This window comes from Solanum lycopersicum, chromosome 7 (genome assembly GCF_036512215.1).
Source record: "Solanum lycopersicum chromosome 7, SLM_r2.1".
In the NCBI taxonomy this organism is placed as follows: domain Eukaryota; kingdom Viridiplantae; phylum Streptophyta; class Magnoliopsida; order Solanales; family Solanaceae; genus Solanum; species Solanum lycopersicum.
The window spans coordinates 66992460-67019645 of record NC_090806.1 but is presented as its reverse complement, the minus strand read 5'-3'; the positions used below and the strand labels follow the sequence as shown (position 1 = coordinate 67019645).

The following is a 27186-nucleotide window of genomic DNA, read 5'->3' as shown; positions in this document are numbered from 1 at the left end:
ACACATTTGAATTATTAGGTGTGAAATATAATATTTTTAATAAATCAAAAATAGCGAAATGGAATCAGCAAAATTAAATAAAAATATTTTTGAAATAAATGATGTACAAAATACCCATAAAACTAGATTCTATTGTGTTAAATGAAGATGAAGATTTATTTTTAGCAAGCATAAAGCTACAGATTTTACAAATTCTAAAGACACAAGATTGACATAACTTGTATGGAATGTTACATGTTGAAGCTGGTTGGAATGTGAAGGAATATTGATTGTATTGAAGTGTTAACCTAATAAGGGAATTCATGGGAGATATATATAGGAGATATAGGAAGGAGTACTAATCCTAATAGGACTAGGATTAAGGAGTACTAAACCTAATAGGACTTGTATTAGTACACAGTAAATACTAATATTATGTAATACTATTTATTTAATACTATCTGTTATTATCCCCCCTCAAGCTGAGCTGAGCGGAAGCGAACGGAAGCTTGGAACTGAGGTAATCGTGCTGTCGGCTCGGGAGAGGCTTGGTGAGAATATCAGTCGGTTGTTCTTCAGTGGGTACATACTGCACAGTCATGGTGCCGGCCTGAACTTCATCGCGAACAAAGAGACAATCGGTATCAAAATGCTTCATTCTGGTGTGTAGGACGGAATTCTTGGCCACACAGATGGTTGATTTGTCGTCACAATAGAGAGCAGGAACAGTGTGAGTGGCGCGGAGTTCGCGAAGAATATATGTGACCTACATGGTCTCAGCAGCAAGAAGAGCAAGGGCGCGGTATTCAGCTTCAGTCGAGGACCGAGAGACCTTGGGTTGTTTTTTTGTACACCGGGAGATCAGGTTCGGCCCCAAAAAAATGAGAAACCCCGATGTAGATTTTCTGTCATTTTTATCATTCGCCCAATCTGAATCTGAGAAACCCCAAAGCTCTAAGTCCCCGGGTCGAATGAGTAAACCACGACCAAGAGTGCCAAAAATGTACCTGAGAATGCGTTTTAGACAATGGTAATCATGTTCACTTGGTTGATGCATGCGCTGAGCAACTCGGTTGACAGCAAACTGGATGTCAGGACGGGTAATGTCCAAATACTGTAGAGCCCCAATGAGGCTGCGGAAGTGGGTGATATCGGCAAAGGGGGTGTCGGCTCCATTCGTAGACAAAGAGACTGCCATCGGTGTTGGTTGACTGGTGCATTTTTCCAGTCCAGCTTTCTGTAACACATCTCGAGCATATTTTGACTGATGAAGAAACAAGCCGCTGCCAGTCCGAGAAACCTCCATTCCCAGGAAATAATGTAACGGGCCAAGGTCCTTCATTTTGAAGGTAGTATGCATAGCTCGAGTGACATCATGAATGAGAGCTGCAGTAGAGCCTGTAATAATGATATCATCTACATAGACAAGAAGAATGACTGTACCGTGTGCTGAATGTCGAGTAAATAGACTCGTGTCGTGTACGCAACACGTGATGTCGAGTCCCTAGAGGAACGTTTTCAGACGTGTGTACCAAGCACGGGGGGCTTGCTTGAGCCCATATAGAGACTTCTGGAGTTTGCAAACATGTAAAGGGAAGCGGGGATCAACATAGCTCGGTGGTTGCGTCATGTAGATAGTTTCATCAAGCATGCCATGAAGAAAAGCATTGGAAACATCCAACTGATTGATGAGCCAATTGTTGCGCACGGCGAGTGACAGTACCAGGCGAAAGGTTTCCTGCCGAATAACAGGACTGAATGTCTCGGAGTAATCAAGCCCATACTCCTGATTGTAGCCTTTAGCAACCAAACGAGCCTTGTACCTGGAAATACTGCCATCTGCATTGTGTTTAATTTTGTACACCCATTTACAGCCCACTGGGTGCCGCCCATGGGGCTTAGGTACAAGAACCCAAGTTTTCTGATCAGTCAAAGCCTTAAACTCGTCATCCATAGCATGACGCCAATAAGCATTTTTTGAGGCAACAGAGTAGGTTGTTGGTTCACTATCGGGAAGGAGTGTATTTGGTAGTATGGTAGCCTGAAAGGTTTTGGGTTTAAAGATACCGGCTTTGCCACGGGTTAACATAAGATGAGTAGTGGGGGGTGGCACGAGTGGTGGTGATTCGGGGGTGGCCGGGAAAGACCCAAAACGGATCGGGCTGGAGATGTTGTGGGTATGAGGTGGTTCGGGTTGGTTGTGAGTGTGGGTGGTGGTTGCGGATGTATTGTGGGTGACGGTCGAAGGGGTGATGAAGGGTGGTTGGGTAGTGGGTGGAGGTGTGGGGGAAGGTGGTGAGGGACCCTGTGAGTATGTTGGAAAAAGAGGAAGGATGCCAATGAATGATGTATTTGTGGAGGAGGAAATAGACTCGTAGGGAAACTCATTTTCGACAAATTTGACATGACGAGATATGTAGACTTTATGAGTTTGTGGGTCAAGACAGCGATAACCCTTGGAGGTAGGATGATAGCCCAAAAAAATACAAGGACGGGATCGGGGTTGTAATTTGTGAGTAATATGAGGGTGTAGCCAAGGGTAGGCAAGACACCCAAAGACGTGGAGGTTGGTATAATTGGAAAGTTCTTGGTAAAGGAGTTGATAGGGTGATTTGTTGGAGAGGGTGTGACTGGGCATTCTGTTAATGAGGTAGTTTGCGGTGGTTAGAGCTTCTACCCAAAAGGAGACAGAGAGATGAGATTGATGTAAAAGAGTAACCACCGTTTCAATGAGATGGCGATGCTTACGCTCAGCCACCCCATTCTGTTCGGGAGTGTATGGACAGGAGGTTTGATGTATAATTCCCAGGGATTGCAAAAACTGGCCAAAGATGTTATTTATATATTCCTTTCCATTGTCACTTCGAAAAAGTTTAACGTGAGAATTGAATTGTGTTTTGACCATTTTTTCAAAGGTGACAAAGGTGGTGTATGCCTGTGATTTGTGTTTTAGTGGGTACAACCAAGTTTATTTTGTAAAATCATCCACAAAACAAATATAATAGCGAAAACCAGCAAATGAAGGAACAGTAGGAGGACCCCATAGGTCAGAATGAATAAGTTGAAAAGGTGCAGTTGTACGCTTCTCAGATAAAGTAAAAGGTAATTTATGAGATTTAGCAATTGAACAGGAGTCACAATTGTTTACATGAATGGAAGAAAAACCTAATTGAGACATTAAAGAATTTATTATTTGAGTAGACGGGTGACCCAGACGACTGTGCCACATCAGATTGTGGCCATCAGCCGAAAGAGCCACCGGAGCCACAGGAATGCTTTCTGAAACTGGGTGGGCAGACGAACTTGTGTCAGGAAGATCGTACAGACCATGCTCACAGGGGCCCTGAAAAATCACCCTCTTGGTAGTATTGTCTAGGATGTGAAAATTATTAGAGGTGAACAAGAGTGAGCAATTATTGTCTTTTGTGAATTGGTGAACTGAAAGGAGATTGGTTTTAATAGAAGGGACGTGGGTAAGGTTACCTAGGTGAAAGATAGCGGTGGGGGTTTTAATGGTACCCGTGCCAATGTGAGAAATATTAAGGGAATCACCGTTGCCAACAGCAATACCATTGGAGCCATGATATGGATTTGGAGCGTTAAGCTTGGATAGATCAGAAGTAACGTGCATGTTGGCCCCAGTATCCAATAGCCATTCAGAGGAAGGGCCGGCTTGAGATGCATAATTGGCACGGTTATCACTATTTCGACTCTCCTCATACCGAAACCAGCAACGAGCAGCGGTGTGTCCTGTTTTTTGATAGATTTGACAAGTTGGACGATCCCGCTCGTAAGTGCCCTGCTCGCCGCTGCCGAAGGAGTGCAGGTTGTTGTTGCTGCCGTGCTGCTGACCGTCGTACGGCGGACGACTGCCCTGCCGACCGCCGTGCCCGCGGCCTCCGCTGTTTCTACCGTAGCCGCCGCGGCTCTCATGTCGGCCGCCACCATGCCCCCCGCGATAGTTCTGGCTTGCGGTGAGGGCGGTGGCCGGCTCCATAATAGCGGCTTCTCGAAGAAGAAGTTTGCTCTCCAGATCCACGTTGATTTCTTCACTTTTTAGCCACGAGGAGAGAGTAGCCAGGTCAACGAGCGTTGGACTGATGCGAACCGCCTGTTTAATGGAGGAGTAAGCTGATGGGAGCCCCCGAACGACGCACATGACAAGATCTTTTTCGGGAATGATTTCATTCACGGTGTCGAGGGCTGTGATGATGGTGGAGACCTCGTCTAAATACTCCGTCATAGTTTTCGTGCCTTTGGTAATTGTGTGGAGACGATCACGCAATTGAAAAATATGAGAGTGGGAAATTGATGCATAGCGTGTTGCGAGGGTCGTCCACAGGGCTGAAGCAGTTGTGTAGGATCGGACGTGTTTCTGAACCGTGGGAGAGATGACCGCAATCAAACATGATCGGATCTGGTCATCCACGGCTTTCCAGGCGGCATGGGCCGGATTTATTTTTTCTGATTTGTCTGTGGCGGTGATGACTGCCGGCGGCGGTTCTGTGCTTCCATCGACGTATTTGAGAAGGTAATTGGCCTCAAGGGCTGTAAGAACGGTGATTTTCCATGTAGGGTAATTTATGTCTGATAATTTTTCGGGAATCAGGGCATGAAGATGCCTGAGAAGGAGTTTAACGCCAGAAGGAAGTGAATCGAGAGGATCCACCTCGGTTGTCATGGCTGCCGCCGCCCAAGAGAAGAGAGGGAACGATCGGTGCCCTAGCGAGAGAAGAAAAAAAAGAAAAAAACCTAGAGAAAAGAAGATCTAGGTAATCTGGCTCTTGATACCATAAAGGAATATTGATTGTATTGAAGTGTTAACCTAATAAGGGAATACATGGGAGATATATATAGGAGATACAAGAAGGAGTACTAATCCTAATAGGACTAGGATTAAGGAGTACTAAACCTAATAGGACTTGTATTAGTACACAGTAAATACTAATATTATGTAATACTATTTATTTAATACTATCTGTTATTAGAATGTGGAGGAAGCAATATTTGAAGTAGAAGTGAAGAAAAATGTACTTTTAGTGAACAAGTCAACTTCTTCTTGATTCTATGGTTATGGTGGGTTGAGAAGAATAAAAGGGTGATTTTTTTTTAATGAAAATGAAGACTGGATTTTGGCACCACCCATTTTGGTTGTAGGTCGGGTGAATTTTTTATTTTTGAATAAAAAAATAAATAAAATCGAATAAATCATTTAGAGGATACCACATGTCGATCCGTTAGATTCAAGGATATATATACAATCCAAAAGAATGAAGGTAAAGGAATATACAACCTTAAAGTATAACAAAGGATATTGATACAATATTTATGATAGTTTGAAGAATAATTATCTTTTTTTATTTTAATTTAAATTTATCGAAAATAAAAATTTAAAGACACCCTTCAACTTTCAAGTATTGTTTATAATTATTCTCAAATAATAGCTTTGTCAAAATATTACATTGGCATTTATATATATATTTTTTTGCACATTACTTTAGTTCCTTTTCAATTATTTTTTAAAAATAATAATCTAATTTTTGTTCCTGGACAACATATTTTTATCATGTAGATATGAGCAACAAAAAAAGCATTCAAAGTCTTCTTAGATTTTGTCAAATGAAATTAATTATTATTTTGGTTATTAATTATAAACGGTCAATCAACATTTATTAAACTTTCAAAAAGTTAATATCTTTTACATAAATAGTCAACTTAATCTTTTCAACATCTTTATATAACAAAGTCTTCCTTATAATAGCAGAGGTATCAATACTTACACCTACCAAATCAAATTCAGTGTTGAGCTTTCCTGTTGTATTAATTAATCTAATTTCTTCAAAACACCTAAGATTCATGCCTATAAAAAGAAATGAATTCAGGATGGATCAAAGAACGATTCGACAAATTCTATTGATGTTATATTTTCTGTTAAGTTATAATAGGGTGGAAGGGCAAAAAAAACTATCCAAATTAGAGGATGCAGAGTTAGAGAAACAATTAAAAATTTTGAACAAGCCAGCCATCAAAATAGTGAAGGTATTTTTTTTTCAAAAAAATTATTTTATTATACTTCTAAGTCGCAAAAGACATTTTATTTGATAATATCACTTTTGTACTTGAGAAAACATTCATTTGTCACATTATTCTCGGGAAATAGAGAACATTCCCTTTAATTCCTTCTTTGAATGTAAACTTTTGTTGTAGTTGAAGATTGAGCAGGTTAGTCTGTTTCGATTTGTTTGTTTTACTTTTTCTTTTAATTTGATTAGAGAAAACAATTTTTTTCCATTTTTTCAAACTATTTGATTCTATTTTTTCACATAACATGTTTAAACCACAAGATTTGAGAGCACTTTAATATATTCTATATATATTTATTTTAATATCACAAGATTCAAAACAAAATTGCCTTTTAAAACTTCATGTCAAATCCAATCAAACAAATGAACTAAAATGGATTAAGCACAATTTTTGCATATGATCTTGCAAATTGGAGTCAAGGGCATAACAATGGCTTAGGACACATCTATCGAAATATTTTTCATTAACATATAATGGCATGGATGAACATTTTCTCAACGAAAGTAGCATAAATGAATAAATACGAATGAATGACCTAGATTAGTCTTTTCTCAAAAAAAAAATCTTTTTTTTAAAAAAAAAGCAAAGTAGTAGTATTACCGTTTACTAAGAATTGCTCTCGTGAGTATGTTTTGTGTTTAAATGGTACATCTTGTTCTAACTTTGGCTACTTGTTTTATTAATTTTAATTGTTTACAGACTAAATATGGAGATACATACGACTGCGTAGATTTCTACAAACAACGTGCATTTGATAACCCATTATTGAAGGATCATAATTTTCATCCTAAGGCATATCTCTACTCTCTTTTCATTTCGTTGTCATTTTGTTCCTATTGGATATGATATTATTGACATACAATTGAACATTTGATTGAGCAGATGAAACCTACTTTATCTACAATCAAGAAAGATTCAACCTTCTCATCAACAACTAATAGGTCATGGAAAATATGGTCAAAAGATGGAGGATGCCCTTTTGGAACTATTCCTGTTAAGAGAATGACAAAAGATGATCTTGTAAGATTAACTCATATGCCTCTTCCAGAGGATGTCACATTCACCGATGAATATTATGTTGTAAGATGATTTATGTCAATTTACTTCTATATATATTACATATTTATTTCAAACGTAAAAATAAGTTCATTTTCTAATGCAGAGCAACAATAATAGTAGGCCAAATGGAAGATACGTATCTTCACAAGGATATAAGGTGGTATATGGCTATAAAAATTATTTTTTAATGTCCATGTTTTATTTAATGGGATTTGAAGTAATAAAGGAACAAGTTATTCTTAGTTTAATTTGGGCACTCTGTAAGATTTACTAAAAACAATTTTTTTTAAAAAAAATTAGGTTGCAATAGCTCAAATTTCATATAATCCACATAACAAGTTTGCGGGAGCCGGAATGAGTTCTGCTTTGTACAATCCTCAAGTTAATGGACAGCAACACAGTGGATCTCGACTAAAAATTTCATAAAGGATCAGATATTTTACAAGCTGGTTGGAGAGTAAGTTTATATCAATTTTTTACTTCATTATTCTATCGTTTTGTGGAAGAAGGATGTATGTTAACTATTGAATTTTGTTTTTTTAAGATGTACATAAGAAAATTTCTTAGCAAATGCTGAATATCTAATAACTATAATATAATATACCTGTTTCGTGTTTCAGGTGGACCCAACGTTATACGAGGATACTAAAACTAGATTTTTTATACATTTTCAGGTAACTATCTTTTGTACTGTGGTGATTTCTCTTTTGAGTTCATTAAACTAGTACATCTTTTAGGGTGTGTTTAATGTGAATTATAATTTTCTTTGTTTATTGGCTTAAATGTTTTGAAAATATTTTTCAAATCAACTGAATTTCCTTAAATTTAAGATAAAAAATTTTTCTTTATAAATAAAGAAAAATATTTTTCAAAAGCCTACTTCATTCTAATAGTACCATATTTTTTTACCCTACCCAATACTCCATACCCGACCCTCCACATCAAAAAATAAAAACTTATTTTTTTAATTTCAAATAATTTTTTACCCTTTTCCAAATACCTAAACTAGTCCCCCCTCCACTAAACAAAAATAGTTAAAAAATTCAAAAAAATATATTTTTCAATAATATTTCAAGCTTACAAATTTTTTACCTCACCCAATCATTATCACGCCTAACCCCATTCCCCAACCCTTAACTCCCAAAAAAAAATTAAATTTTTAAAATTTCAATTTTACCCCATCCCATACCCTAACTATGCAACCTCCTCCTCCCCCCTCCACCCACACAAAACCCTCGTCAAATTTTCTTTTTATAAAAATTATACTTGAAAAATATTTTAAATGTTAAAAGATTCATTTTTTTCGCCATTACCCACCCCTAATCCCTAAACTCCCACTCCAATCATTTTTCAAAAAATCTTTTTTATGTCACCCCTACCCATCTGGTCAACCCCAGCCACAACCCTGATCAATTTTAAAAAAGAATTATTTTTTGAAAATTATCTCAGATTAATAATTTTGATTTTTACGCCATTCAACCCCTACCAACCCCCGCCCCCCTTTAATTTCTTTTTCAAAAATAATTTTGTTAAAAAATATTTCAAATATATAAAATTTCATTTTTTATGTCAAACCTACACCTACCCCTCCCCCCATCTCTCCACATCAATTTTTTTTCAAAAAATTAAAATATATTTCAAAATTAGAAAATATCTTTTTTAAACACCATCCCTGCACTCAATCCCTCCCCCCCTCCGCCACCTTATTTTAAACACACCTTTAGTTTAACTATCTATCTTTATTTTTAAGCATGTATGAGATATATCTATTTTTGTAGGCTGGTAAAACTCATTGTTTCAATACACTATGTCCCGGCTTTGTACAAGTAAAACATGACTTTCCTCTTGGTTATTCATTCATGGATATTTCACAACGTGGAGGAAAAATTTGGAGTGTGGAAGTACACATTGATCGGGTACATTTTATATTGTCTTTATTTTTCTTATTTAGAGTCTTTGAATATTTTTTACAGATATAGAAATTATACTTAAGAGATAACATAAATATTGTTATTGACAAGTTATTATTATTATTATTTTGAAAAAAGGACTTATCCGGTAATTGGTGGCTATTAATGGGACAAGATACGCGAATAGGTTTCTGGCCACAAAGTCTCTTCGCTGACTTGAAAAGTTTTGCTACGAATGTTGATTGGGGAGGAGTTGTATATAGTCCACCAGGTGTACCAAAACCTCCAATGGGCTCAAGCTATTTTCCTATTGAAAACAGTTCCTATGATGCTTATTGCGCTGAGCTTACAATTATCAACGAGAAAGGAAAAACAATAGAAGTAGATACAACAGTCACACATACCGATAATTCGTACAAGGTTGAATTTATACAACTTTCACATGGTGCAAAACACATATATTTTGTTCTTTACGGGGGATCGGGTGAAAGTACACATGTTTAATAGTAAAGAAAATCGTCCAAATCCTGAAAAAAGTTGAAGAAAATTGTTCCTATTTGTTCTATATACACCTTTAATTTGAATGATATATTGTCTTCCAAAGAAATGCAAAGGAAAATGGTGCAAAATACCTCTCAATTTTCATTTATTTGTTGATCTTGTCATTACCATTAAAATCGAATTATTTATACTCTTGTTATCTATAAACTTGTCACTTGTATCCTCAATTGGATGAAAAATTTCAAATCAACCAAAAAAAATGATTCTAATAAAATTACTGAATTAAAAAAAAAAATTCAAACATAGCCCAACTAACTAAATAAATATTTGCCAAATGAAATCCCCAAATACATCTCTCTATTTTTCACCTCTTTACAAAAAATTTCATCCATTTCTCCTCCTCATCTTTTCTCTTCTAAATTTACTATATATTTTACTTACTGTGCGACCTGTTTTTCTTCTAAAATTGCTATTTGTCTTTCTCATTTTTAGCCATTTTTTTCATATAAACACAATAATTTACTCACTAAGAAAACAAACAATTAAATAATTTACCGACTAAGTAAATGATTAAATAAGTCCACATATATTTTCACCTTAATATTTTTTTGCTGCACTAATTTAATCATATACGTTTACTTGTAACACAGAGATAAAATATCATTAAATAATTGAATTTTATCCTAACTGTATAACAAATCCCGTTGGTGTCACGTTAATCCCTTTGAATTTGTTTATTTTTATTTTTAAAAATATTTATATAATATTAGGTAATTTATATAGATTATTATTATTATTATTATTATATATAAGTCAAGTATTTATAGATGATTAAAATTTCTAAAAATTAAAAAGAAAATAAATAACATAATTGCATAGCTTTTTTAATTGTTATTAAAGGAGGAGATACTATATCATAATATTATGCATCAATACAAATATTATGTATAGCTTAAAGCTTAAGAAATAATGTTTTAAGAAATTCAAGACTAAAAAAAGTTCCAATAATCTGGACATTCGATGATTAAGGGAATACTAACAAAATTTAATAAGACTTTTGTAATAAGGCGAAGTGTGAATTAATTCACTAGTAGTACTTTTAACATAGAAAAGTAGCATTGATTTTGTAAAATTATGGTAATCTAATAAAGGGTCACATAAAATGAGATGAAAAATTATTATTTTATGCTTAAATTAGAAAAAAAAGAAAAAAAAGTCAAACGAAATAAAAATTGATGCTTCACAACATGTTAACTATGTTATCTACTTCTACTAATTATATGTAAGAGATCAACACGTAACAATGGGCCCTATCGTTCGTCTATCCGTGGCCCCTACCATGTTGTGATGTAGTGGCTCCAGTTTGCTCATCATCTCGGCCGTTTTGGTGACCACCATTACCTCGACCACCACGTCCTCCAGAATAACGGCCTCTACCATGACCACCTCTACCTCTAGCTATTGAGGGTCTATAACTTTGTCTGGGACAATTTTTCCTAATATGTCCAATCTCCCCACATCCATAACACTCTCTGGAGTCAAGCATAGGCCCCTCGGAGAAGTGTTGACCGGTCTGAGGTGGTCCCCCCAACTACAGTCTGTAGTGAAGACTGAATTGGTCGGACTGAGTAACTTCCCGAACCCTATCCTCTAGTGTAAGAACCATTAAACTCACCTCCCTTTCGAAACCTTTTTGATGTCGATGTTGTGGTGAAGTCGTCTGGCTTCACTCCTTCCACTTCTATCACAAAGTCTACCACTTCTTGGAAGGATTTTGCCGTTGCCGCTATCTGTAAAGCCGAAATCCGCAATTCTGACCTCAACCCCTTCACAAACCGGCGAATCCGCTCTTGAGGACTGAAACAGAGTTGAGTGGCATATCTGGATAGTGCACGAAACTTGGCCTCATAAGCATTAACCGACATCCTACCTTGCTCTAGGCTCAAGCACTCATCCCTTTTCCTATCCCTCAAAGTCCGGGGGATATACTTCTCCATAAACAAGCTAGAGAATGAGGTCCAAGTCATAGGTGGTGCCTCTGTCGGTTGACACTCAACATGGGATCGCCACCACATTTTGGCATTCCCTTGAAACTGATAACTCACGAACTCAACACCAAACCGTTCTACTATACCCATCTTGTGTAGTAGCTCGTGACAGTCAACCAGAAAATCATAAGCATCCTCCGATTCAGCACCCTTGAAGACTGGAGATTTCAATTTCAAGAACTTACTGAAAAGTTCATGCTGATCACTTGTCATTACAGGCCCTGTAGTCAGACAAGGAAATGTGCTTATTTCTAATGGAACATCCATGCGGGGAGCCATAGTAGCCGCATGTTGTACCTCCGGAGCCTGAGGTGCTGGTGCAGAGAACACTGGGGGTGTCTGGCCCTGATCAGATAACCCGCTAAGATAAGCCAGAACCTGATTGATCATCTCTGGGTAGGTTGGGGTGGCATTTCCTCATTCTGTACTTGCTCATTCACCCCATCCTCCCCCTCTCCTACTACTTCCTCAGTCGGTGGAGGAGTCACCGCCCTAGTACCAGATGGGCTCGGTGCTCGTCCTCTTCCTCTAAAGGACGTCCTCCCACGACCTCTACCACGGCCCCTTGCCGCTGTTCTCCCTCGAGCCACAGCCCCAGTGGTTGGCTCAGTTGTTTCTTGTCTGGCCGGTGTTGGTGTTGGCGTAGTCGTTTCTCTAGTTCTAACCATCTGCGAAAGAGAGTGAAGATGGTCAGATACCAATTCGTATCGCCTAGATACCAATTGGACTCAAGTAGTAGCACGAAAGAAAAAATGAAAGAGTGAAATTTTCCTAAAGTCTTATAGCCTCTCAAGGAAAAGTAAAGGCGTCCCCCTACCGTTCCTTAAGACTCTACTAGACCTGTTCTTGTGTGATGAGACCAACGAACCTAATGCTCTGATACCAAGTTTGTCACGACCCAAATCCGGGCCGCGACTGGCACCCACACTTACCCTCCTATGTGAGCGAACCAACCAATCTAAACCTTAACATTTCAATATAATATAAACAGAAAGTAATGCGGAAGACTTAAACTCATTAAATAAAGACCAATTCATTAACTTCTAAAATTCAACATCTATTATTCCCCAAAATCTGGAAGTCATCATCACAAGAACATCTACGATCAAATGACTAAACTAAGAGTATTCTAAAAGCTAAAAATACATAAGAAGCTAGTCCATGCCGGAAGTTCAAGGCATCAAGACTTGAAGAAGAAGACTCAGTCCAAGCTAGAAGCATTAGCTCACCCTGAATATCCTGTATGACGAAGACTGGCTAGAATCACTGCTGAGTTGAAGATGACGGAACGTTTGCTGCACTCCACAAATAACAAGAAGAAAACATAAAAGTAGGGGTCAGTACAAACCACGGGTACTGAGTAGATATCATCGGTCAACTCAAAATAGAGAACAGTATATATCAAGTAATATCATAAATCAACTATAAAACTCAACATGTAGCAACAACAAGTACTATAATCATCAATAAGTACCATCAAGTTCATCCATGAGGGCTCAAGCCTCAATACCATACTCATTTGGGAATTAAGTTTATTAAGTTGAGTATATTATCATCTTTCAAGATTCATTATCTTTCTTCCTCTTGTGTCGGTACGTGACACTCCGATCCCCTACTACTATGTGTCGGTACGTGACACTCCGATCCCCTAATTCTACGTGTCGGTTCGTGACACCCGATCCCCTATATGTGTCGGTACGTGACACTCCGATCCACTAATATCATTCTGTAAATCATCAAGCCTTCTCTATACCAAGGCATCATCAATTCCATAACTTTAATTCATCAAGCCTTCTTCTATACCAAGGCATCATCATTAATAATGTATATTAAAGTTTCTTTCAAGATTTGGGATTCAATAGTTTTCATCATGCTTGTTTTATCACAATCACATAATCATATTCATGCAAGCATACAATTAAGCATATAGACAGGTTTACAATACTACCAATACATATCATTCGCTATTGAGAGTCTACTACGAATAGCATGAAACCCATAACCTACCTCCACCGAAGAATTGAAATCAAGCAAGTTAATCCTCAAAGCTTGGTGCTTTCCTCTTCTCTCGATCGTTTCTCTCTCTCCCTTCTTGTTCTTTCTATTTTCTTATTCAAACCCTCTTTCTTTTACCCTAATTAGTATATAATTAAGAATAAAAGATGGCAATAATACCCCACTAATTAACTTAGGTTTACCTCTTTTAACCCACAAGAATTTGAGTTATTAATATAAACCCACGAACTTTATAATTAAGGCAAGAATAGTCAAAAACGTCCCTTAAAACTTAACCAGAAATCCGACTCCAACTGGGATTGCGCAAGCTGTGACGGGCCGTCGCGCCTGCGACGATCCGTCCTGCTGTCCGTCGCATAGTTCAGAAACTTGATTTTGGGTGAATGGCCTGTGACGGTCCGTCACACCTGTGACGGTCCGTCCTGCCACTCAGTTACGAAGTTCAGAGAGTCGATTTTCAGTACCAATTTCAGATTTTTTAAGTATTTTGAAACGAGACCCTGCGACGGTCCGTCGTGCCCATGACGGTCCGTCGTTGGGTCCGTCGCTTCTGCCAGTTTTTCCAGAATTGAAGTCTGTTGCTCCAAACGACTAAACAGGTCGTTACAGACGCATTTGTAAGTTACACGTCCTTTTCTACATATTATTTTATCACATCGAATTTTTTATATAACAACACTTGAACTAACAAAACATCACTTTTAATTAATTAACTAAGAATTATTCCTGGTTTCACATTTATATAATAATCTTGATTTCTAACAATGTAAAAGTTTTACAAGTCATTAATTCTTATAACTTGCCTTGGACTCAATACAAAATATTGTTATAGGCGTGTGAATAAATTTTTTTATATTAAAATCCGGAAAAAAAAAAAAGTTACGTGTATTCAAGATTAATCGTGACAATTAGTTTTTAATCAAAACTAAAAAGCAAAGTGTATTATAAGGTTGTTGATTATGGTTAGGCTCCATTAGACAAAAGACAAACAAATTGACAAGAAGACAAACAAAGATTAGATATTATTGAATTACTTTAAGGATTTAAACTAATCGAAGAAATAAATTATTTTAAGATTTCTTAAAATTAATGCAGAATGGGAAAAAAAATATGTAGGAAAATCAAATCCCTAGCTAATATAAATCACAAAATCAAGATTCTTGGTCAAACAATTAGTGTTCTTAATAGTATATACGTGTGGTCCTATTTCATAATAATACTACAAAATGTTGACCCCCAAAAGCAACAATTGTATGGCCCCATAAACAAACAATTCTGAATTTTATAAAGGATTTTTAATACGTGTCGCTATTTTATTGGTCCACATTATTTTTCCAATTAATACGAGAAGAATTGTTAATAATTCCAAATTACATGGCTTTACTAATACATATTATATTATATACAATAAAATCTCGTTATATATAATAACATTTCGTGATATATGGTCTAGATTTTTTTAAGAATCTAATTACATGTTATATTTATTTTCAATAATATTATTTTATTTATTATAATAATAATATTTATTAGGGTGATATATCCTCTATAACGGTTATAATCAAATATTGAGTAATAATAATACTTTTATAATAATTATTGATCCATAATATTATGTACATACTAAATTTCGAATAATAACATTTTTTAAAAAATAGTATACGTATATAATAATACCTTCCTAAAAAATTATAAAATTTTCAGATAAACATTATCATTAATATAATGGAGTTTGAAAATATATTGTTTGATACGAAAAATATAGAATGTGCGTGTCTTTATTTTTTCGTTTGCTTGCACGTTATAAATCTATATTTGACAAGGACAATTAACAATTTTTGAACATTAATTGTTTAATGGAAGATGACACAGGTTATATTTGAATTAACGTGCATGCAAAGTTAAATCTGAAAGCAGTATGATTCCTTTTATTTTTTATTGTCTTTGAGTTGTTTATGGTTATTTATTTTTTACAATATAGATAGTTAATTTTTGGGGCAGGAGAAAATTCATATTAAGCACTGTCCCACCATTAACTGGTACAAGGAGGAGGTATGATAGCAAAGATCAATCCATCTCAATCTACAAAAAGCATTGCCTTAGTCGTACAACCCAAAAAGATAGAAAAACCATTAAAGATGATGAGATAATACTTTAATTACAATGTGCATTTTGAAGCTTCCACAAATTAAATGAGTTATATAAAAAAAAAACTTGTAAGTTAATTGCGATTTCATTGCACTAATTTATTAGGTGTGAAAGAGATTTTTTTTCTTACAAAGGAGAAGGGGAAAGAAGACAATTTGCACCACTAATAGATTTTGTTATTTCTACTTTTTTTTAAGCAATGTTAACTTCTTGCTTTACGTAAATAATTTCATTTTGAAAAAGAAATTGTTTCCTCCTTGAAAAGTCTAAGAAAAAACTTATTTATGTGCAATTGATTCTCGAACGAAGTAAAAAATAATAACAATGCTCTATTTTCAGTCGCAAGCAAGACAAAAAAGACCAATAAGGCTCATTTATGTTTCCTCCTTGAAAAGCCTAAGAAAAAACTTATTTATGTGCAATTGATTCTTGAACGAAGTAAAAAATGATAACGATGCTCTATTTTCAGTCGCAAGCAAGACAAAAAAGACCAATAAGGCTCATTTCCCGTAAATCATAAATTTTAATATTGAATTAAGTAATTGAAAAAACTTAACAAGACGAATACTTTCCTCTTTATAAGTGTGATATTTTTCAAAAAGACCAATATAATAAAAACGAGTCAAGTAAGATTGACCAAATTTAGCGCACATGATATTTTAATCTAATTTTATATCGACATACCTCATATTCACATAACAATTACATTTTTAATACTTAACATGACATTAATTGAAAGAATCACACGAGCTCCTTTATGACAATAAGCTTTACTCGATATGAATTTATATTTATCTTATCAAATATAACAAATTTATAATAATTTGACTTAGTAAAAAGAGAAATTTGTACAAAAATTTTGACAAAATTATCATCACCTTACCCTACCCCCTCTAACCCTATGGGTCGGGGGGTGGGTGGGTGGGTGGGGTGGATTCTTTCCGGCTGTAACAGAGGCGAAACTTCTGATCTTGTTCCCTCCTCCTCTCTCTTTTCTCCTGTTGCCTTCTTCCTCAGGTGGGTTTTTCTTTGAAACAAAAGTTCTGGTTTTTTGGTGAAAGATTAAATTTTTACGTAATTATTGTTTCTATTTTGTGAAAATTTGAATTGGGTATTTTTTATTTTGCAGGATGGGTGAATTTGTGTTGTTCAAATTTCATGTATTTTATGTTGTGGGAGTTTTGTATTTTGAGATGTGAAAATTAGGGCTAGGAGATTCTTGTTTCTTTGCTGTTTTTTTTGGGTTTGTTTTTTGGGGCAATTGTTTTTGGATGGGTAATAAGTTTGCTTCTTGGTTTGTTTTCTCTCCTTTTTTTTTGCATTATTGAAGTTGGAAATGTTTTTGGCATATGTTTTTCTGAGTCATTGAAATGAAACCGGTCCGAATAGAGGATAGCATGATTAATATAGCTGCCCTCAACTAGTTTGGGTTTGAGAATGTAGTATTGGGTGTGGTCTAATGGTCATTTGGAGAATCGTGAGTTCTCATGTTCAAGTTCCGGAGGCAAAAAAACACTAGGTGATTGGTAGAGTTACCCATTACTTTTGCTGGTGGAGGTAGTAGGTATCCGGTGCAATAGTTTAGGTGCGCCCGAGCTGGCCTAGATACCACCGCGATAAAAGAATGTAGTAATTGTTGTAGTTGTTTGTCCTGACTCCTGTGTTATTGCTGGACTAGGATAGAATTTGAAAGAATTGGGACGATGTGCTTACAAACATATTTGATCATTGAGGTGGGAGGAGACCCTGAGTTCTCATGTACAAATCCCATAGGCAAAACACACTAGGTGATTGGTAGAGTTACCCAATACTTGTGATGGTGAGAGATAGTAGGTTCAAAGTCTCAATTGAAAATTCATTCTCTAAAGCAGATTGTCAACAAATTTTGGATCTGTTTGTTTTCAAAGTTTTTTCCCAAATATTTTTTTTAAAAAAAAATGAATTCACTTCATCAGAGTTTAAGTATTATAAGATGAAAACTTGAAAATTGATATAAGAAATTTCATCAACAAGGGGACGTATCTTTGTGTATATTATAGAATTAGTAACTGAAGAGAATTTTAAGTGATATGTTTTTTTAAAAAGATATTCTCTCCCATATATAAATTTCTCCTTTCTGTTAATAAATATTTATTTTCTTTCAATTAAAACATATAATAAAAATATAAATCTGTTACATAATCAACTAAAATATTGACATTTTCAATAAATATTAAAAATGTGGCTAAGAATTCCTATTAAATACTAAAATATTGACATTTTTAAAAATTTCCCTTATTTAGGAAAAATTAGTAAACTAGTCAAAATAAATAACATATTTAGTAAAAATATTCATACTATATAAATATTAGCAATAATGTCAAAAATGTCATTATTTAAAAAAAATTATGTGTCCCAATTTTCTTCCTATTTTATCTCTCTTTTTCAATTAATTCTATATATCTTTGTTTAAAAAAAAATCATTCTCTCTCATATTTATCTTTTCAAATTGTTAAATCTCTCTCCTATTTAATTTTTTTTCTCTCTTATGGTTATCTTTTCTGATTTTCCTCCAACATTCAAGTTGCAAAAAATTTTTTGCCATATATTTTGATTGTTTTTTTAATCCAAAATTGAATCAACAAGAATCTCTTTGATTAAGATATCTCTAATCTTTATCCTATTTTCAAATTTTTTTTCTAATTTTATTTTTGTTTAAATCTTAAAAGAATGTTGTTTGTATTTTTTAATTTCCGTTATGATTTACTCTCCAATGGCTGAATCCAAGAGGCTTACTAGAGGTATTTATCTAAATCAACCAATTTCTGGTGATTTTTCATCCTTTAATTTATTTATTACTTAACAAATAGTGTATAATGTATGATCCGCTACTAAAATGAGGGAAGAATGAGGGTAAGAACATTTACAAGACTCATTGGTGTGCAAAACCTTCCTCAAATTTATAACGCAAATGTAGAATCTTTGTCTACTCGTGAGGATCTTGAAAAAGACGACGAAGATCGGATAGTTGTCGAACAATTTTCTATTAGTTTGTTTTGTATTTATAGTTCTTTTTTAGAATTTGGTATGCTTTCTTAATTTGTATTCAAATCACTATATATACTATCAATATTTGTATTTATGAAATTAATACTCAAATGTCGAACCATCTTACTGTGCAACAATATATCATGTTTTGCAAGAATACAATATATGAAGTCTGCCAACATATACGTATTCACAACAATCACTTACAAGATACATAACATTCATCATATCCATTTCGATAAGGGTTAACAATTTTTTTGTATCCAAGTACTTGCTTTATGTTGTGAACAAAACTTCATACTAGTAATAAATATGTGTATTCACAATAATGCTTAAATCATGTTACCAGCAAAACTGCATTCTTCATATTTTAAAGAAGTCACTCAACATATACGTATACTAAACAAAAATATTAAAGTTGTATCCATTTCAGAACAATCACTTACAACATACATTACATTGATCATATCCATTTCGATAAGGGATACAACTTATTTAAATAAACTGAAATTAAATGAAATTGCATATTGTCGTCAAAAGATTGTATCTGCTCCATTTTGTATTCTGTCAGGGATACAATTTATTTCAAAACAATATTCATGTATTCAAACAAAAACATTGGTATTCATATTAACCAACCAAAACAAAAAAAATTAACAAACCAAATATTCATACGTTATTCATAGTTCATACAATTTACAACAAAAACAGAATAGAGACGAAACCAGAAAATGGAGGAAAACAGATTACTTATTTTTGTATTATATCAATTTCAATTATACGAAAACAGAATACTATGATTTACAATTATTTTCAATTAAAATTTTAATTACTTAAGCAATTAGAAAAAGAATAAGGAAAAAGCAATTACCTCGTCAAATTTTAAACAATTTATTCAAACTTCTAGTAGCAAAAATCCTTCTCAGGTTTGCTCTAAAATCTTTCGTACCAATCAGAAACAAAAAAAGATTTTTGAATTGTATGGAAATATTAAAAATTAAAATTTGGGAGAATTCATCAGCTATTATTAGGGTGTCGTTTGATTTTTTGGATTTTAAATTTTTTGTAACTGATGAGAGTTTTAAGCAATACTTATTTTTCTCCCCTTAATTTCTCCTTTCAATTTTTAAATATTTGTATTCTCTTAATTAAAATAAATAAAAAAGATACATAATAAACTAAAATTGTGACAATTTTACTAAATAATGAACGTATTGACAATAGATCCTATTAAATGTCAAAATAATGACATTTTAAAAAAATTCCCTTATATTAGACTAAGACAAACACAAGTGGGCCAAAGCCCAAAAATCAGAAATTAGGCCCAAGTGGTGACCCAGGCGAACAGAAATTAGACTTTGGCCCAAATTTTCCTCTCTCCGTATAGTATTTCGTGTTAATTCTATTGTTAGTATATGTTTACTCGCTAATTAATTTTAAGGTTCTTAACTCATAATTCCCTAAAGGACATCCATTTTGAGTTAGTTAACGTATACTACTTTATCTTAAAAGAACCAACTATACTTGTCCTTCCAAATTGACTTCTATAAATTTAAGAAGTTTTTCTTTACTTAGACATGTTACATTACATTTTCTTTTTCTTCTCTAAATAATTTTAAGTTATAAGATTCGTTTATTTCCTAACTAGTCAAGCATGCCTATTGTTAACCACATATTTTAATTGTCGGATAACCGCAAGAAGCGAGTGTTTTAGGTGCTTTCAAAACCTTTTTAAAATGCTAATATAAACCGCGAACCTCTTTTTATATTTTCAACTGATTTACTGTTTATCTTTTGAAAAATAGTTTTCTTGATTTTTTCTTACAAATTAAGAGGCGACTCTAAAATCAGTCTAAAAACTTAAAATATTTTTTCAGAATAAAACAATTACTCTCGTATGGTATTATTCTATACTTATTATTACCTTGTTATTTCATTTGTTTCAGTTTTTGTATAATTTGTGTTGCTAGTTTTGTTTTTCCTTTTATTTTCATCGTGCTTTCTTCATTATTATATCTCTTTTTCAAAAATGCGTCTTTCATATTATATTCTACTATTTGAATTGGGATCTATTCAAACAGTCTCTAAGATCTGCATACGCATTAGAGGTGTGCAAAAATTAGTTTAACCAATAAATTAAACCGAAAAAAACACTATTGATTTATTAATATTGGGTTATTGACTAAAGGTTTCATAAATTTTTTTATTGAGTTATTGGTTCGATTTTCGATTTTATGATTTTTGTTAATGATTAAATCGATAACCCAATAAGACTTTACTAAATTACTATTTTATTCCTAGACAAATAAACCCTAATTAATTATATAACATTTTATCAACCTTGTTACTTTAATCTTAGTATTACTTAAAATCCTAATTATTATTTCATTTTATAATTGCAAGCACACTTCTAACTTGAATGTGTCAATTGCCTAGACATGCTGAAAAACTGTTGTTACTTTTACCCTTTTTTCCTTTGAATGTGTCTAGTGTCTAAACTTGCAACAAAAATGATTGTTACTTTTATGATTAGTACTTTCATGCCAAATGCTGGAACAATCATATGGTTTTTATGAAAATTTTCTTATCGTCGTGTGTGTAAATATATATATATTCTTATTTGTTATATCGAAAATCGAACCGTTAAGTACCATAAATTGATTCATCAAGAACGAGTAGAAATATGTTATTGGGTTGGTTATCAATTTGACGTATTTAGAAATCAAAAACTGATAAATTTAATAAATAACACGTAAAATCAAACCGAACCGATCAATGCACACCCCTAATTGAAATGCGCTGAAAATATTTTTGAAATAAATGATGCACAAAATACCCATAAAACTAGATTCTATTGTGCTAAATGAAGATGAAGATTTGTGTTTAGCAAGCATAAAGCTACAAATTAAAAAAATTTGAAAGACACAAGATTGACATAACTTGTATGGGATGTTACATGTTGAAGCTGGTTGGAAAGTGGAAGAAGCAATGTTTGAAGTGGAAGTGAAGGAAAGAGTAATTTTAGTGAACAAGTCAACTTCTTCCTTGAAAGATGTGTTCTTGATTCTATGGTTATGATGGGTTGAGAAGAATAAATGGATGTTTTTTTTTTTATCAAAATGAAGACTGGATTTTGGCACAACCCATTTTGGTTGTGGGTTGGGTGAATTTTTTATTTTTAAATAAAAAATAAATAAAATCGGGTAAATAATTTAAATGATACCACATGTCGATTCGTTGAATTCAAGGATATATACAATCCAAAAGAATGAAGGTAAAGGTATATACAACCTTAAAGTATAACAAATGGTATTAACACAATATTTATCATAGTTCGGAGGATAATTATCCTTTTTTATTTGTATTTACATTTATAGAATAAAGATTTAAAGACACCCCTCCGCTTTCAATATTGTTTATAATTATCCTCAAATAATAGCTTTGGTCAAAATGTTACATTGGAATTTATATTTTTTTTGCACATTACTTTAGTTCTTTTTCAAATTTTTAAAAAAAATAATAATCTAATTTTGGTTCCGAACTCAACAACATATTTGCTCTATGGTCAAAAGTATTTTTAAATATTTTATTATGTAGATATGAACAACAAAAAAACATTCAAAGTCTTCTTAGATTTGGTCAAATATAGTTAATTATTATTTTGGTTATTAATTACAAACGGCCAATCAACATTTATTAAACTTTCAAAAAGTCAATATCTTGTACATAATAGTCAACTTAGTCTTTTCTACATCTCTATATAACAATGTCTTCCTTATAGTAGCAAATGTATCAATACTTACACCTAGCAGAATTCAGTGTTGAGCTTTCCTGTTGTATTAATTAGTCTAATTTCTTCAAAACATCTAAGATTCATGCCTATAAAGAGAAATGAATTCAGGATGCATCAAAGAATGATTCAACAAATGTTATTGATGGTATATTTTCTGTTAAGTTATAATAGAGTGGAAGAGTAAAAAATATTATTCAAATTAGAGGATAAGGAGTTAGAGAAACAACTAAAAAATTTGAATAAGCCAGCCATCAAAACAGTAAAGGTACTTTTTTTTAAAAAAAAATAAAATAGTTTATTATATTTCTAAGTCGCAAATACATTTTATTTGATAATATCACTTTTGTATTAGAGAAAATATTCATTTGTCACATGATTCTCGGGAAATGGAGAACATTGCCTTTAATTCCTTCTTTGAATATAAATTTTTGTTGTAGTTGAAGATTGAGCAAGGTTAGTCTATCGTTTTGTGGAAGAAGGATGTATGTTAACAGCAGGGAATATTGGTAATCAGAGAAGTTAAATGTGGAATTTCTGTCATTTTTTACTCAAAATGTTGACCCCCCAAAGCAACAATTTTATGGCCCCCATAAACACAACAATTCTGGATTTTTCAAAGATTTTTTTGAAGACGTATCGTTATTTGTTCGGGCCATATTTTTTTTCCAGCTAATACAACAAGATTTGTTAATAATTCCAAATTTCATGACCTCCAAATTAAGAGGCTTTACTAATAAATATGATACACAATTAAATTTGTTATAACACAGATTCATTATAATAACATTTCACGAGTATAATGACCTAATTTCCTTCAAAATCTAATTTACTTTTCTATAGTATTATTTTGTTCATAATAATAATAATAATGATATTTATACTGAGATTATAGAGCAATTTTAATATTTGTCTTAATTAATTTCATGAATATACACATAATAGATTCAAAACAAAATATTATCACTTAATGTTGCTATTTTATAATTTAAAACCAATAAAATTCATATTATTATCACTTCACCCCTAAATGACTTTTTATTGTTTTGCCACTTGACTTTATAACGTAGTTATAACTATCATTCCGTACTAATAAGTATATAGTTTTTCTTTGTGAAAAAGAAAAGAAAATGCACTCTTTTTTGGAATTATGTATGTATGCTAATATCAATGGAATTTTCTCCACTTTCTTTTTATTAATTTCTTGGAGTCACTGAAACAAATTTAAAAATTAGAATTTTTAAGTATTTAGATTTAAAATTTTATCACGACACATTTAAATTATTAGGTGTGAAATATAATATTTTTAATAAATCAAAAATAGTGAAATGGAATCAGCAAAATTAGGACTTCGCCAAGCCAACTAGCATATCATTGGTTATTTTGAGTATATAACAATGTTCCATTGAACACTATGTGAATATACGTTAAAATTAAGTCTGCATTTTTATATTCATTTATCTAAGCATATGAGTGTTTTTGTACTAGGCATAAATTGAAGACGAGAGTAATAATGCGCACTAATCAGAGCATTTTAACTACTTCACACAATAAATAAAGAGGAATACTATTTGCTAAAAGATGTTTTCCTCCCTGATAAACGCATAAATAGAGTAATGCCTTGAAGTACTTAGGATAAATACAAATTCCAAAAGGCAATAGTCTTGACATTCGAGAATTAAGGGAATATTAACAAAATTTAATAAGATTTTTATAATGAGGCAAAGTGTGAACTAATTCACTAGTAGTACTTCTAACAGAAAAATAGCATTGATTTTGTAAAATTATGGTAATCTAATAAAGAGTCACATAAAATGAGATGAAAAATTATTATTTTATGCTTAAATTAGAAAAAAGAAAAAAAAAGTCAAACAAAATAAAAATTGATGCTTCACAACATGTTAACTATGTTATCTACTTCTACTAATTATATGTAAGAGATCAACATGTTTTCTTCAGCTGTGTGTTTATTTAGGTGATATGTTGTTTGACCTACTGGTTTAGGTATGACATATCAACCCCAAGGTCAAGGGTACAAACATTGCCAACATTATTTTTTATTTCTGTTTTAATTTTAGCTTCTTCTTTTATCTCGTAAAGCAATTGTACTTTTTTTCTTCATTTTTATTTGTAATATTACATTTTTCAAAAGTCTATTTGACTAGTTTACAAATTTAATTTAAATTACATTTATTCGATATTTTAAATAAAAAATTTAGATATTAATTAACTATACGAAAAGTACTATACATTACAATTTTTTGCATATCAATATGATGAAGAAATATATTGTAAAATGTTAGTCAATTTTTTTTATAATTTGACTTTTAAAATGGAAAGTATGACAGTTAATAGTGGACGAAGGGAGTGATAATTTTGATGATTAAAGACCTCTACATCTACTAATTGATTTACGAGATTTTCAGCTTGAAATTTTGTGTTTTAATTAGTAGAGATTTTTAATTAATTTCAGTTTCTTAATTGATTTGAGTCTTTTGACATTTCGTATTACGTAAATATAACTCTTATTCATATTTTAGTTATTTCATCTTAACCACACATGAGGCAACCAACATGTGTGATTTTACACTATAATTAACAACATATTTACTCTTGAAAGTCTATTTGTGCCACATATATTGGAACAAGGAAAGTAACATATATTATTTGAAAATTATGTAACGGTACTATAAATTACAATAATTAATTTAGAGTATTTAAAAATCATCTTAAAATTTAATTGAATTTTTAAAATTTTATATGTGTCACATAAAGTAAAATTAAAAAAAATAACAGATATTGAGACCGTACTAAGACGGCGCATGCGTGTAGTATAATATAAATCACAAAATCAAGATTCTTGGTCAACCAATTTTTGTTTATAATAGTATAATAGCGTGATACAATTTCATAATATTACTACAAAATGTTGACTCCCAAAAGCAACAGTTTTATGGCTCTCATAAACACAACAAATATGGATTTTTAAAGGTTTTTTTGAGACGCGCCGTTGTTTTATTGGGCCATATTATTTTTCCAGCTAATGCGACAAGATTTGTTGATAATTCCAATTTGTCTGACCTCCAAATTAAGGGGCTTTACCAATACATAATGGACAAAAGATAAAAATCACATATTTTTAAAGTAAACTTACCATTTGTTCCTATAAGTTTATAATTACATAAATCATTCAAACTAATACAATACTATAAGCGTTCATACATTAATCTGATGCGCGAGATACATTTATTGTTAAGTAAAATACATTACATTTTATACAAGATACATTAATCTGATAGTGAGATACATTAATTTAATGCGTGAGATACATATATCGTTAAGTAAGATACATTACATTTTATACATGATATACTAATTTGATGTGTGAGATACATTAATTAGATGCGCGAGATACATTAATCTTATGCGCAAAAATAAGATATTTTGAAAATTTATAAAACTAGCAGGGAATATTGGTAATAAGAGAACTTAAATGTGGAATTTCTGTCATTTTTTATGCAAAATGTTGACCCCCCAAAGCAACAATTTTATGGCCCCCATAAACACAACAATTCTGGATTTTTCAAAGATTTTTTTGAAGACGTATCGTTATTTTATCGGTCCATATTTTTTTTCCAGCTAGTACAACAAGATTTGTTAATAATTCCAAATTTCATGACCTCCAAATTAAGAGGCTTTACTAATACATATGATACACAATTAAATTCGATATAACACAGATTCATTATAATAACATTTCACGAGTATAATGACCTAATTTCCTTCAAAATCTAATTTACTTTTCTATAGTATTATTTTGTTCATAATAATAATAATGATATTTTTACTGAAATTATAGAGCAATTTTAATATCAGTCTTAATTAATTTCACGAATATACACGTAATAGATTCAAAACAAAATATTATCACTTAATGTTGCTATTTTATAATTTAAAACCAATAAAATTCATATTATTATCACTTCACCCCTAAATGACTTTTTATTGTTTTGCCACTTGACTTTATAATGTAATTATAACTATCATTTCGTACTAATAAGTATATAGTTTTTCTTTGTGAAAAAAGAAAAGAAAATGCACTCTTTTTTGGAATTATGTATGTATGCTAATATTAATGGAATTTTCTCCACTTTCTTTTTATTAATTTCTTGGAGTCACTGAAACAAATTTAAAATTGGATAAATAGAGTAATACCTTGAAGTACTTAGGATAAATACAAATTCCAAAAGGCAATAACCATCAAATATTATGACCGAAATAATATATACTTAGCATTATTGAATATGATTTTTTTAGTCCAACTTATCAATATTAGTGTCATTTACATGTTACTTGCACCTGAAAATTAGCAATTCTGGATTTATCCATACTTTGAGCACCAAGTCAAATTAGAGTGACGAGAAATATTAGGTCAATATACTTTTTGTTAATATTTGTGTGGATACTATGTTTTTCCTATATATAACGCAGACCTTTGCTTACAAAATTTTTCATTACTACACAGCTGAGTTCATACAGTTGTAATACCAAACAACAAATTCTACCAAAGATATGATCTTATAACATACTTGAAGCAGCCAACTAAAATAATAAAAATAAACAA

General features: G+C 32.4%; 2 long non-coding RNA genes across 2 annotated transcripts; both read left to right on the top strand.

Moving 5' to 3' along the window:
- Positions 1 to 8933: 8933 nt before the first annotated feature.
- Positions 8934 to 9681, top strand: LOC138337257 (uncharacterized). The gene is made up of 2 exons (XR_011210830.1): positions 8934 to 9038; positions 9171 to 9681. It is a non-coding gene; the product is annotated as an uncharacterized lncRNA (long non-coding RNA).
- A 6838-nt stretch (positions 9682 to 16519) lies between these two features.
- LOC138337256 (uncharacterized) lies at positions 16520 to 17095 on the top strand. Its single transcript, XR_011210829.1, has 2 exons — positions 16520 to 16762; positions 16875 to 17095. It is a non-coding gene; the product is annotated as an uncharacterized lncRNA (long non-coding RNA).
- Positions 17096 to 27186: the final 10091 nt, after the last annotated feature.